This window comes from Sceloporus occidentalis, unplaced genomic scaffold (genome assembly GCF_023333645.1).
Source record: "Sceloporus occidentalis isolate IW3139 unplaced genomic scaffold, rSceOcc1.0.p SCAF_43, whole genome shotgun sequence".
Lineage (NCBI taxonomy): Eukaryota > Metazoa > Chordata > Lepidosauria > Squamata > Phrynosomatidae > Sceloporus > Sceloporus occidentalis.
The window spans coordinates 3,217,850-3,231,580 of record NW_028317023.1 but is presented as its reverse complement, the minus strand read 5'-3'; the positions used below and the strand labels follow the sequence as shown (position 1 = coordinate 3,231,580).

The 13,731-nt window shown below is 41.6% G+C and overlaps 1 pseudogene; it reads right to left on the bottom strand.

Moving 5' to 3' along the window:
* Positions 1-196: 196 nt before the first annotated feature.
* LOC149289696 (myeloperoxidase-like) lies at positions 197-12,905 on the bottom strand (annotated as a pseudogene).
* Positions 12,906-13,731: the final 826 nt, after the last annotated feature.

Sequence of the window (13,731 nt, the reverse complement as noted above, 5' to 3'; positions counted from 1 at the left end):
AATTTAAGAGTGGTATTTTAACGTTAAATAGTTTTGACAAAACAATATTAAGTCAGCTTCAGGCAAATTCTAGTGCTTTCAGCAACAGTGCATGTTATAATCAGTTGTAAAAATCATCTGTTGTAAATCTGTAATTTCACATTAGAAAGAAAAACAGTGGAGTATCTATGCTTCTCCTTGAGTATAACATTTCTTCTTAATGACTTTTCCATGGACTCAGGTCTAACGCAGATATATTGGAGCAGCTCAAAAAATCTCGAGGGTAGTCGTTCCCCATGAAGATGTTTCGAGGGACCTCTTTAATATTCGTGTTGTCACAGATAACGCGTGCCAGAGTCACCTGCTCTATTGATTTTCTCTGAGCAGCCGTGAACACAGAGGGATTTTCATAAAAAAATCTGCAAACGAGAAAATCATATTCAAAGTATGTACAGTGTTCTTTTATTTGCTGGCCCTATGACACAAAATTGAAACCTTTTGACCTTTCCTTATTTCAACCAACAGTGTCCTGATGGTAATTACATTATATTCATCTTGAAATTTATTGATTCAATATATATTCAGGCAATCCATAATAGTAAAATCTATTGAACTTAATATAAGTTCATATTATGTAGTTAAAAATGCATGTCTAACGCATATATACCGTATATATATATATATATATATATATATATATATATATACCTGTGTAATCTCGTGCGCTTCATAGTGTGTCCCTGAATGGCAAAAATAAAATGCGGTCACCCTAGTGTGTTTGGGTGTCGGTGTGGCAGAGCCTATCCTAGTGTGTGTATTTGGTCATCTGTTGCCTGGCACTTTACTTACTGTAGGAATAAACAGAACTTTTTAATTTTTACTTATCCAGAGATAAATCCGCTCTTGAATTTGTAGTCACTTCAGAGGATAAAAATCAGTGAGAGGAAAAGTAAAGGTTTCGTGTTATTTTCATTACTTCAATCTGCATATTTTATTAAAAAGGATAAGTGACACTAAATTGTGGCTTCAATTCAGACGTCCTATATGATGACATTTTTTTAGTGTACTGATGTACTCCCAATTCCGTTATGTGAGATTATATCCTATACTATCTGCCTAACACTAATGTAATTTGTATCCAGTACACATGGATGCCGAGGAGTTTCTCGTCTTTTCTGTCTATTCTGTTTATTTTATTTATTTCCATAAAAAGGTCACCAAAATCCTCAACAACAGGCCCATGATGCTCTCGGTACCTGTGCCCTGGTCATCCTTTGTTGTAGACTGGGCTCTGGAGTCCAGGAGAGCGAGTAACGCAGCGGGCGTTTTGATTGGTCTTTCTTGTCCTAACTAAGCTATTAGTTTAGGCCTGCTTACCAAGAAAACTGATAGGTTAGTTAGCACAAAGAGAGGACCAGAGCTCAGGCAGGCCTTAGCATAGATGGGTCAGAGGGTCAGTGGTTGTAATGAACTCTCTCTCTTGCACTCACTCTATGTTCAGGGTTTTTCTGTTGCAGTTTGCGAGCGTCAAGGAGCTTCTATTAAAATGATGGAGACTCCTGGAACTTCAAGGGGAGATGGGATGTCTGTAAGCTATAACTCTACATGATTCCACTAACTTTAAAAACATATCTACTGGTTTTAATGGCATATTTTAAAGAAAAGCCTTCTAGTGCTGACCATTGGACATAACGAGCAGATGCCTGGTAATCCATTCAGCAGTTGTGCTAATGATGTCACACATACTAAATATCAGCCAAAAACTGCACCACCTAGAAATACTTCCAGCTCTTATACAGTGGTACAAAAAGTACCACCGGGTATGAACTACTGTTATGTCCTTGATAGTATCCCCATTTAGTATCTGTACTATATATATTTTCAATACCTGTCTCCATCCCTGGCTCTCTGGAATTGGTTTCCAATGAGACAGCTGAGCAGTTTGCCAATTCTTCCACCAGGAACATGTGGTTCAGAGACTCCTCCAACCCAGATGTCAATGTTTTCAGGCGTCCCATAGAGTTTCATGAATTTCTGAGCCAACTCCCTGTTGTTTAGAACTGCAGCTAATTCATTCAGGTCGCGAGGTGCAGACAAACCACAAAATCTCCTCCATGCATTGTATCCTAAGAAGCACAAAACAGAAAAGTCTTACATTATTTCCAGGGAGCAGGGCCGGACTGGCCCACCGGGATACCGGGAAATTTCCCGGTGGGCCGGAAGGTCCGTGGGCTGGGCGGCCGGCAGACTTACCATGAAGACAGCCGCTGAGCGGCTGCAAATGGCAATGAACGCCTCCCTCGGTGCCAGGGGCGGGCTGGGCAGGGGGGCAATTGCCCCCCAGGCTTCCCGAAATCTAATCAAAGCGGCCGCTGGGTGCTGATGCGGCCGGCCGGCATCAGCACCCAGCAGCCGTGTGCGATGGCCGTCTAGTGATGGGAGCAGTGTGAGGGGTGAAAGCTCCGCCCCCTCGCACTGACCTTTCACCCCTCACGCTGCTCCCATCACTATGCGGCCATCAGATTGCTGGGAATGTAATCTGAACGGCCGGTGCGTGCTGATGCCGCCGGCCGCCTCTGCTTTAATACTTTTTTTTTACTTTATATGGCAAGCCGACCCAGCTTACCATATAATTAAAAAAAAAGTGTTAAAGTAGCTCCGGCCGGCGGCATCAGCACGCACCGGCCGTTCAGATTACATTCCCAGCAGTCTGATGGCTGCATAGTGATGGGAGCAGCGTGAGGTGGAAGCTCCGCCCCCTCGCACTCAGACTGCTGCAGCACCGGATGTCAGGTCAGTGGCATCCTGTCAGCATAGAGGAGAACAGTGTGCAGCTACCAGGAAGTCAAGAGAAGTAGAAGGTGAGTAAAATAATGTATTTTTTGTACTGTATAATGTTTTTTTGTATTTGTTAAAAACAAAAAAAATCGGCATGTGTGTGTATGTAAGTGTGTCCCCCTATAAAGGGGGTTAAAAGGTATATCATGGGGCAGAGGAGCATATAGGAGGGTATAAAGCATATTGGGGAGGCAGAGTGGCATATAGGGGGCATAAGGCTTTTCTGGAGGCAGAGTGCCCCATGATATGCCACTCTGCCTCCAGAAATGCCTTATACCCCCCTATATGCCACTCTGTCCCATGATATGCCTTTTAACCCCCTATATGCAGAGTTGCATATAGGGGTATAAGGCATTTCTGGATGCAGAGTGACATATAGGGGTCAAAAGGCATATCTGGAGGCAGAGTGGGATAAAGGGGGTTAAAAGGTATATCATGGGGCAGAGGAGCATATAGGAGGCTATAAAGCATATTGGGGAGGCAGAGTGGCATATAGGGGGCATAAGGCTTTTCTGGAGGCAGAGTGCCCCATGATATGCCACTCTGCCTCCAGAAATGCCTTATACCCCCTATATGCCACTCTGTCCCATGATATGCCTTTTAACCCCCTATATGGCAGAGTGGCATATAGGGGGTTAGAAGGCATATCATGGGACAGAGTGGCATATAGGAGGGTTGAGGCATATCAGGGAGGCAGAGTGGCATATAGGGGGGTATAAGGCTTTTCTGGAGGCAGAGTGCCCCATGATATGCCTTTTAACCCCCTTTATGCAACTCTGCCTCCAGAAATGCCTTATACCCCCCTATATGCCACTCTGTCCCATGATATGCCTTTTAACCCCCTATATGCCAGAGTGGCATATAGGGGTATAAGGCATTTTTGGATGCAGAGTGACATATAGGGGGTCAACGGCATATCTGGAGGCAGAGTGGCATAAAGGGAGTTAAAAGGGATGTCATGGGGCAGAGGGGCATATAGGAGGGTATAAAGCATATTGGGGAGGCAGAGTGGCATATAGGGGGCATAAGGCTTTTCTGTAGGCAGAGTGCCCCATGATATGCCTTTTAACCCCCTTTATGCCACTCTGCCTCCAGAAATGCCTTATACCCCCCTATATGCCACTCTGTCCCATGATATGCCTTTTAACCCCCTATATGGCAGAGTGGCATATAGGGGGTTAGAAGGCATATCATGGGACAGAGTGGCATATAGGGGTATAAGGCATTTCTGGATGCAGAGTGAGGGTATAAAGAGAGGGTATAAAGCATATCAGGGAGGCAGAGTGGCATATAGTGGGGCATAAGGCTTTTCTGGAGGCAGAGTGCCCCATGATATGCCTTTTAACCCCCTATATGGCAGAGTGGCATATAGGGGGTTAGAAGGCATATCATGGGACAGAGTGGCATATAGGGGTATAAGGCATTTCTGGATGCAGAGTGAGGGTATAAAGAGAGGGTATAAAGCATATCAGGGAGGCAGAGTGGCATATAGTGGGGCATAAGGCTTTTCTGGAGGCAGAGTGCCCCATGATATGCCTTTTAACCCCCTATATGGCAGAGTGGCATATAGGGGGTTAGAAGGCATATCATGGGACAGAGTGGCATATAGGGGGTATAAGGCATTTCTGGAGGCAGAGTGGCATATAGGGGGTTAGAAGGCATATCAGGGGGGCAGAGTGGCAAGCCTGGGGGCAGAGGTGCATAACTCGGGGGTAGGTTGTCAAATGAAAGGAAATAAAAACCAAATATGTCTCAATCATAGCTTTTATTAAATATGGAAAAAATAGTCTACATGAATTAATAAAGAAATAAAAGTTTCTTACCAGAATATCATGAAGAATAATGTGATCAGTGTTTTGTTCCACTGAATAAAATGGAACTCTTTCATCTAACAATGTTCGCAGTAGTAAATGTTTTGATCCTATTATGTGTAATGTATTTAATTTATTAGGGCCTTTTAACTCTTTTGCTTTCTGGCATTTTAATACAAATAATGAGATAAAAAGAATTGCACATAGTGTGACTCGGGTGTGTATAAGGGGTGCGTGTGGGTATAAGAGCTTCACCGTGAGATAAACTATATGGGGCTGGTCTCCAAATTTTTCCAGGGCTGCTTTTCAGTCCCAGTCCGGCCCTGCCAGGGAGCCTGGAGAGATCACACAGATTACTACTGTATGTAGTAGACATTACCTGGTAACCAGGCCCGGACTGGGACAAAAAATAGGCCCGGGCATTTAAGCCTGAGCAGCCCATATTTATTTATTTATTTATTTATTGTTAAAGCCCACCCTTCATGTACCATCTTTGCATTTAATGATTCACACAAATCATTAACACATTCATTAATGCAGTCTCACAAATCATTCACACAATTCATCCTCACATGAATTCATTAATTGTCATACGCATTCACACAATTCATCCACACATTTATTCATTCATTCTCATACGCATTCACACTACCTCCTCTCTTCATCTTATCTGCCCCTTTTCACTATGTAACCCCCTTCCCCACTTCTCAATATGTACCACCTCTATCTATCCCCTCTCCCCCTTTCTCACTATCTAACCCCCCTCTGCCTCTTCTCACTGCACCCCCCTCCCTCACCCTACTTACCTTGTTGCCGGAACAAGCAGCAACTGCGACCGCACCTGTGGCAGGGGAGGATTGACTTAGGGGCTGATGGAGCTGCAGCTCCAGGCCCCCACCTTAAAATAAGCCCAGTCAGGACCGGACTGACTGGTCCTCTATGGCTGCATTAACGCAGAGCCCCTTAAGCCCGCCGCAACTACCCCCTCCTAACTATCTACCCTCTCCCTCTTTGAAGTTCACTTACCTTTCAAGAGTCCTGCGGTGGGGGTGCAAGGCCTCTGCCTCCCAGCTCTGCCACTGTATGGAACAGTATAGAGTGATGGGAGTTATGATGTACTTTTAGAGCATAATTAGATCATGAAAAAGACATTGGAAATGGTACAGCATAACACCCATCACTCTCACACACTTACCAATCCACACACCTACCAATCCACACGTATATACCAATCCACACATATATATACACCAATCCACACATATACATACACCAATCCACACATATACATACACCAATCCACACATATACACCAATCCACACGTATACACCAATCCACACGTATACACCAATCCACACGTATACACCAATCCACACGTATACACCAATCCACACGTATATACCAATCCACACATATATATATATACCAATCCACACATATATATATACCAATCCACACATATATATACACCAATCCACACATATACACCAATCCACACATATATACCAATCCACACACATATATACCAATCCACACACATATATACCAATCCACACACATATATACCAATCCACACATATATATACCAATCCACACATATATATACCAATCCACACGTATATATACACCAATCCACACATATATACTAATCCACACACATACCAATCCACACATATACCAATCCACACACATATATACCAATCCACACATATATACCAAGCCACACATATATACTAAGCCACACATATACCAATCCACTCTCACTGAATGTTTTCCTACCTTTCCTTTTTTTCTCCTTACAGCTCCTTTTCCTCCTCTTCTTCAGTTCTTCTGTCTTCTCTGTCTTCTTCCGGGTCAGAGGGCACGAACAGCGGTGGGCGCGGCTTCAGTGTTGTGCGCCGGGATCTGACAACAAATCCCGGCGCACAGCAGCTGTTGCCGCGCGGATCACAAGGGAGCGGTATCGGAGGTCTTTAGCAGACCTCCGGCTCCCTTGAGTGATTTTAAGCCGGGTTGAACCCGGCTTAAAATCACTCAAGGGAACCGGAGGTCTGTTAAAGACCTCCGATACCGCTCCCTTGCGAGCCTGCTCCTCCAGCGGCGGACATTACTGTCCGTCTCTGGAGGGGTGCCGGGTGCCGCAAGTTGGCACCCCCTGATGAGCGGCACCCGGTGCGGACCGCCCCCCGCCGCCGCCCCCTGGAGTGTGGCGCCCTGTGCGGTCGCACACCCCAAAGGCCGGCCCTGCTCTAAGGGGCCGGGAAGCCCCCACCATGGCCGGCCTTAGGGGTCTGCGGCCGCACAGGGTTTAAATTAAAACATCGGGTTTTTGCGGCGGTTAATGCGGCCGTAGGTAGGGTAGGGGCCTGGAGCTGCAGCTCCATCAGCCCCTAAATCAATGCGGCCTTGCCGTGGTCCGGCCCACCGGGCAAATGCCCGGTGTGCCCGATGGCCAGTCCGGGCCTGCTGGTAACCCATGATCTCTGCCTCGTTGCATATTAAGAGATGCTAGGTCAAGGCCAATGCGTCTGACAAACTGAAAGAGACGCTCTCTCAACTCATCAACCATAATCTGGTTCTGAATGTTCAGTTTGGCATGATTTGCCAACAATCCTCGAAGGAGGGGATCAATGCCTCCTGTGGGAAACAATTCAGGCAAATGAGTCCATATTACTATTATGAAAGTGTTTATTATAATAAAAGTCATTCTAGCAAATGAAAACATTGGAATTGAGTTAAAGGTTCTGCTTAAATATCTATGAAATCACAGGACACACCCTGACCCTAACCTTTGTGTTCAGGATACTAATTTCTGACATTATTTCTGTAAAAGTTTGTTTATATGAATTTTTAACAAATATGTTTTGCAATCTATAATCCATTTGAGTATTACTATATGATTTCCATGCTTGCATCATCATTACAGGGTCTAAAGCATACAGAAGGTTGCACATCGATGTGACGATATTCTCCCACACTAATTATGTGACCTTACCTTTTAATAATTATACAAAATGATACATGGGGTGGCTATGTAAAAAAAAAGTCATTCTGGCTAGAAGTATGAAAAGTGATCATATCACCATAGCAAAAAAATGGAACGTTCCTGCTGAATCAACCATGTTATTGGTTGCTATGGTGATAAGACTTTGCAAACTTAATTTCAGAGTCACTTTCTCTATGCTTTTTTTTATATGAATAACGCCATTCCCTTACTTCATTTCAAACTGCCCAGCTTCCCAATCTCTCTCTCTATAATATCTCATACACTTGTATTTTCCAATTATAATTTAATTGCAGATATTTAAAGCCCATATGATTGATACATTGGTAAAATCTAGTTTAGAAAACACAAGATGGAGATTGTTCATGCTGGTACTTGTAATACTTATTTGACAATTTCATGGTTCAAAAGGACTCTATCAGCTTACCTTCTTTTACTATCCTCCAACTGGTGAAGAAGGTCTTGTGAATTGGGACTTGTGGTTCAGGCATATAAGGACAAAAACCCTCACCTAACCGGTAGATAAATGGCTGTATTAGTGTGTGTCCCATGCGAAAGGCAATGGTGAACACATTGGCCACCCTTGGGTCAACAGATTCACTGTAGGGTCTGTATGGAGGTAGAGCAGTAGACATCTCTGATCCCAACAGCAATGGAAGCCAGTCTTTGTATGTTATTTTCTGCCAACCAAGAGAAAAACAAGTCATTATTATCTGAATCTATCCTTTCTAAACACTATTAAATAAGGTGATCAAACCAAAAAAAAGCTTACTTGCAAAATGGCACCAATAACCTTTCGAGTTTCTTGATAAAGGATCTCTTCTGACCATGTAGGATTCAGCCTGTGAAGCTCAGTAGCTATACGGTTGTGCTCCCGCACAAAAAGTGTATGGAAAGATAGAAGACCAGGTTGCTCATTGACTCGAACATCTCCTGCAAGAAATATAAGCTTGTTCAAAGGTCTGGATACTATTTTCAATGTGTACAGTAATCTGTTTGCTGTGATTGACTTTAGTGAAAAACATTGGTTAGGGTTTATTGAAGTATCCATTTACTTAACATTGAGTTGTTGGTGTGTTGCAGGAATCTGCAATCTTCTCAACTGTTATTTTCACAATTTCAATTGATTTTTGACAATTGACACTACATGTCAAAAAATTCCTCAGGTATAGACTAGATACAGACTCACCTGCAAGGAAGCAGGGGATTCCAGCTGATGCATTTGTTGTGACGCACAGACCTCCATTAATCGTATCGAAAGGCAGTAATGGTAAGCCATTGTCAGTAAAGTCCTGGTTGATGGCCATGAGGCCCATCTGGTTTGTTCTGTTTCGCAGCCTCTCTGCAATTGCCAAATCACTGCCATACACTTGGTTGCCATCAATATAAGATGTAAGGGCATTCATTTGCTCACGTACTGCATCTCCTGTGGTGCAAGCTGGAGCAGATCGGGTGAATGGGATACAGTCGCTCTGATTACTAATCCGAGGGTCATTTGGTGGAATCTGGAAAGGAGAAATCCATTCAACACAGAGTTGTGTACTGATGCTATACAAAATGTTTAATTCAATGTAGACATTCAGAAAACAATCCATAATTTTATGCATGGATCTATAAGGGGACTGACCTAAAAGTTTTATTACAAAAAACACACTAGTCTCCAACAAAACATTTTCCGGTATCAGATCCTCCGATATAAAGTCCAGAAACCTAAAAAGTGCTTTAATACCGACAATTCAATATAATTTATTATACCATAGAATTTACTAAAGGTCATCAGCATGATGTAAGAAGACGTATGAGTCTGTCCACTACATACTGACTCACCCCAAACAGGATCACAAAAAAAACAACAGAATAAGTAAATCAGAAAATATGATGTGAAGGCTGGAATAGATATAACATTTTCTAGTGAGTTATGTCAATTTCTTGTTAACCACGTATTCAATATAAAATGTCAAATGTCCTAAAACTTACCTTCACAGGGAAACATGGGGCATCTTGGACACAACTGGTGTCACAATTCACTCCTTGGACAAAAGTTGAAGTTGTGGGAGGTGCTGGAGTGAGATCAAGGTCATGATCTACCCATTGCCCCCACTGCATGAAGATAAGGGCTCTCTCTTGATCCGAGGTCAAGTACTCAATGGGAAAGCGGACGATCTCGTTGGACACGGCACGCACCTGTTTAAAATTGTAATCAAAGAAAGAGAAATTATTGATTTAATCTACATACATAATGAGATGTATATTCATTAATCAATGTTATAGGAAAATCTGAGCCTTAGCCCTTTTGTTTTTACAAACTACTACTGTTGGGTTTAGTAATTTATTTTTATGAGCATCAATACCAGAAGCTGCAATTTGTATTTTATCACTTCTTATCAACTTTGAATTAAGGCAGATTGAAAGATTAAAACAGTAATGAGTGGGAACACATAACACTGAAACATCATGACAACAAAGAATCAAATTTGTGTTTAAACCAGCAGCTGAAACGTTCTCAATAATGGTCTAAAGAGAGTATCTGTATGAGTGTGAGGGATACAGTGAGTATCAGGTTACCAAGGGAAGGGAGAATCCATTGTAGGCCTTGTTTTCTGTCCAGCCTCGAGGAAGAGAAACACCATCCTCATAAGAAGCTGGGAGCAAGCGTGTAAATCCAGTGTTTGAAGCACCAAGCCTAGGATTCTTCCTATAAACACACAATAGGAGACATCAATGGTATTGTTTCTTTGTCTATATCCCATTAACCTATGACTATGTTGTTTGGAATGACGCTATATTGGTTTGATACACCAATAGTGATATATAGCTACAACTAAAGTTCCAAGTCTTGCACTCAGTGGGGGCAAGATGTTGGCAACAGACGCTGCCTAACCGAGGCTGTTACAATACTACATGCATGCTGTTTATTTCATATTGCTACAGTTGCCAGTACTAGTTGGCATTTAACCTGTCTCGTTTACAATATTTTCACTCACACCTTAACCAAATTTGATACTGAGAAAGGTAAGTGTAATAGAAACATACATACTGTACTGTTGATATCCCATAGTAAATGCTATTTCCACATTAAAAAAGCATAAATTAATGAAACTGCTTAATGAAAATCTGTTATGGGTTCAACTACCGGTATTAAGCAACATCTCTGACAGTATCACTGTAGCATTTTAAACAGCGGTTTTAAGTAGTCTTTAGTCATAACTCTAAACTCTCCAGTTAAAGCATGGATCTCCTGGGGCAGGGGACCGATATTTATCCACACCCACTGTCCATTCAATCACCATCCTACTCCCAAAACATGTAATTCATACAAGCTCCTTAGTGCATGGATAGCCCCACTTCCTTTGAAGCCACTGCCTCAGGAGGGGAAAAAGCTCCGGGTAACCTACCCTAGGAAGTTCCCAGGTATTGTCATTATATAAGTTATTCCGCCACTAATAAGTAGAAATATGTATCAGTTGAACTGTTGAATCGCTCACCTATTGTTGCATTCTCCAGTAATGGTGCGGTAGGGGCTGTCCGTACAAACTGTGTTAAGCTGTGTGTCACAGCCAGTTATCTTCGAAATACTTTCCATCTGGCTATTCGTCAACAGGTCTGAAGGACAATATTTTTGCAATTACTCTTCAGGTTTTCTCATTAAGAAGACATTATATTATATGCTTTGTAATCATGTGTATGATAACACATATTCCACTTTCTTTTCTTGGTACTTCTTACCCTTCACATAGTTTTATCCACAACCAACATATAGAAAATTACACTAGCTTGAATATAAGCCAGTCCCTCAAATTCGGATGCACTTGGAAATCAGAAGCTAATTTTATTAAGTCTGGTTAAGTGCCAATAACATGCTTACTATTAGTTTTATGACTGATTAATATGGATAGAACTAGAGTCTAAGTTTGAGAGGAGGGCCTTCTTTACCTAATCTATCGGTTTGCATTAGTCTGTCAGTTCTAGTTTTGTCATATCCTTTGAGTGATGCATATAAAAACATGACGTTCATAATAATAATAATAATAATGCTATATTTTCAAAAATACATATGTCTGGTACCTGTTATATTGAAGGGATTTTGATGAAAATGTTTAACCTTGTCAGTCAAGAGCTGGAGAGTGACACCCATGTAATCAGCTGCTCTGATGGAGTTTCGGCTTTCTGCCACAGCTTGCTTGAAATGAGCCATGAGATCATATGGACAATGGACTCACTGTCTTCCTATCCAAACGTTCCTTCAAACTAAGACATTCTTGGATAAATATTTGAATGCATAGAAAAATCCATAAATTAAGCACAGAAGTGATCTAGACATTAAATAAATGCTGCCTTAAGTCTTTACTATTCTAAAGTATTCTGGTGGCCCTGGTGGCCCAAATTCATTATATCAGATGATAACTCATTGCCAGTCCTTTATTTGCCTCCATAAACACTTAACCCTTATCTACGTATCTTTAAAAGCCACAACTCAAAAATTATAGCCCTTAAATCATGTCAATGATTTGTCAAGGCTGACAATCAAGCCTTTTGGCCTTCAAGCTTAACATATTAAGGTTACCTGCTGCGTGTATTAAAATAGACTTTGTTTACTAGTTTCTTTGCTTCATCAGTGCAACTTTTAATGAGATTGTTGTCTATACTACCGACTTCACCTATAAATAAAAAATAAAGGCAAACAATTTAAAACGAAAACATCCAAAAGTTATGTTATGCAATTAATGAAATTAATTTAAAAAAATGCTTTTCCAGTTCATTTGATGTATTTTTTGTTTGCTTTCTCCTACTGAAACATCATTGTACCGAATGTTTAATTTAAATTTAATATTTTTCAGAACATAACACGTACCATACTTTTTGATAGAAAAAACTTGAAAAAATCCTGTTTACCAGATGTTTAGGTTCTGAATGTAAAATATAAAAGGAGAAATGGCAGATTTTCATTCTAATGCTGAGTTGAAAATTCCAGAAAACTTAGGAAAATATATATATATTTAAGTTATCACTGAGTTTGTTTGGTACACATGGAAAAAGAAAATATTAAGGGAGAAGAATGGATTACCATATTGGGAATGACTTCTTTCAAATACACCAAAGAGTAGTATGATCACAAAACCGAAGTGCAAAGACATCATTGTGAACACCTATTAAGAAAAGAGAAGTATTTTTTTTTCATTGAAGCCTGAGGTGCGGAGTTTCCATCGTATGCAAAATGCCAGCATCACTCACCTGCCTGGTCCGAGGTATGAGACAAGCCATCTAGGGCCATTGCTTTATAGTGTTGAGAGCAGGTGATGGGTGGATCATTCCATGGGACTGAATTTACAATGGACCCACAAGGAAGGGTCAACTAATGTCAGAAAAGGTTTTATTTGGCTGGAGATTTATTGGGTATAGATCACAATCTTCACATTCACTTTCTTCAGAAAAGCTATAAGGAAATACAAAGCTACGATTTTGTCATTCTTATTAAATATATGTTCAGGAGACAAGTTTATGATTTATTATATTACATTATTAAGTCCACCGAATGAGACATCTGTGTCTGAACTGTTATTAGAACAATATGTAGTCTGGATAGGCAAAGATTATCTAGCATCTTCTTGATGGTGTGTATTATACCCAGTAGTACACTGGCTGGTATGTGACCAAACGGAGCCGCAGGCAAGAAGCCTCCTTTTCTCCCCACATACGCACACGTCATGTCTTTCTATTAGAATGCCAATGTAGGCATAGATTTGTTGTGCATGTCCTCTGTGTATCATGGGGGCTTTTGTTACACCAGTGTCAGATACCAAGACTAACTTCTATGCATTGGGAGCATTTTCTATAGTGACTGCCATGCCTCTGGACCAGGCATCCCAGACAACTGCCTGAAGTGCCCGGCACTAAGACCGGCCCTGATAGCACAGTACCTATAGCCAGCAAGTTCTACTTTAAATATGATTGATTATCTTTTGTTCACTGGCGTACCTACAGGGGTCCCTTGCGACCCATTGTTCCTATCTCCCCATACCAATTCAAAATCATTTAGAAAGGGACAGCAGGTTGGAAGGGCCCTTTCTAAACTATTTTGAATCGGTACAGGGAGACAG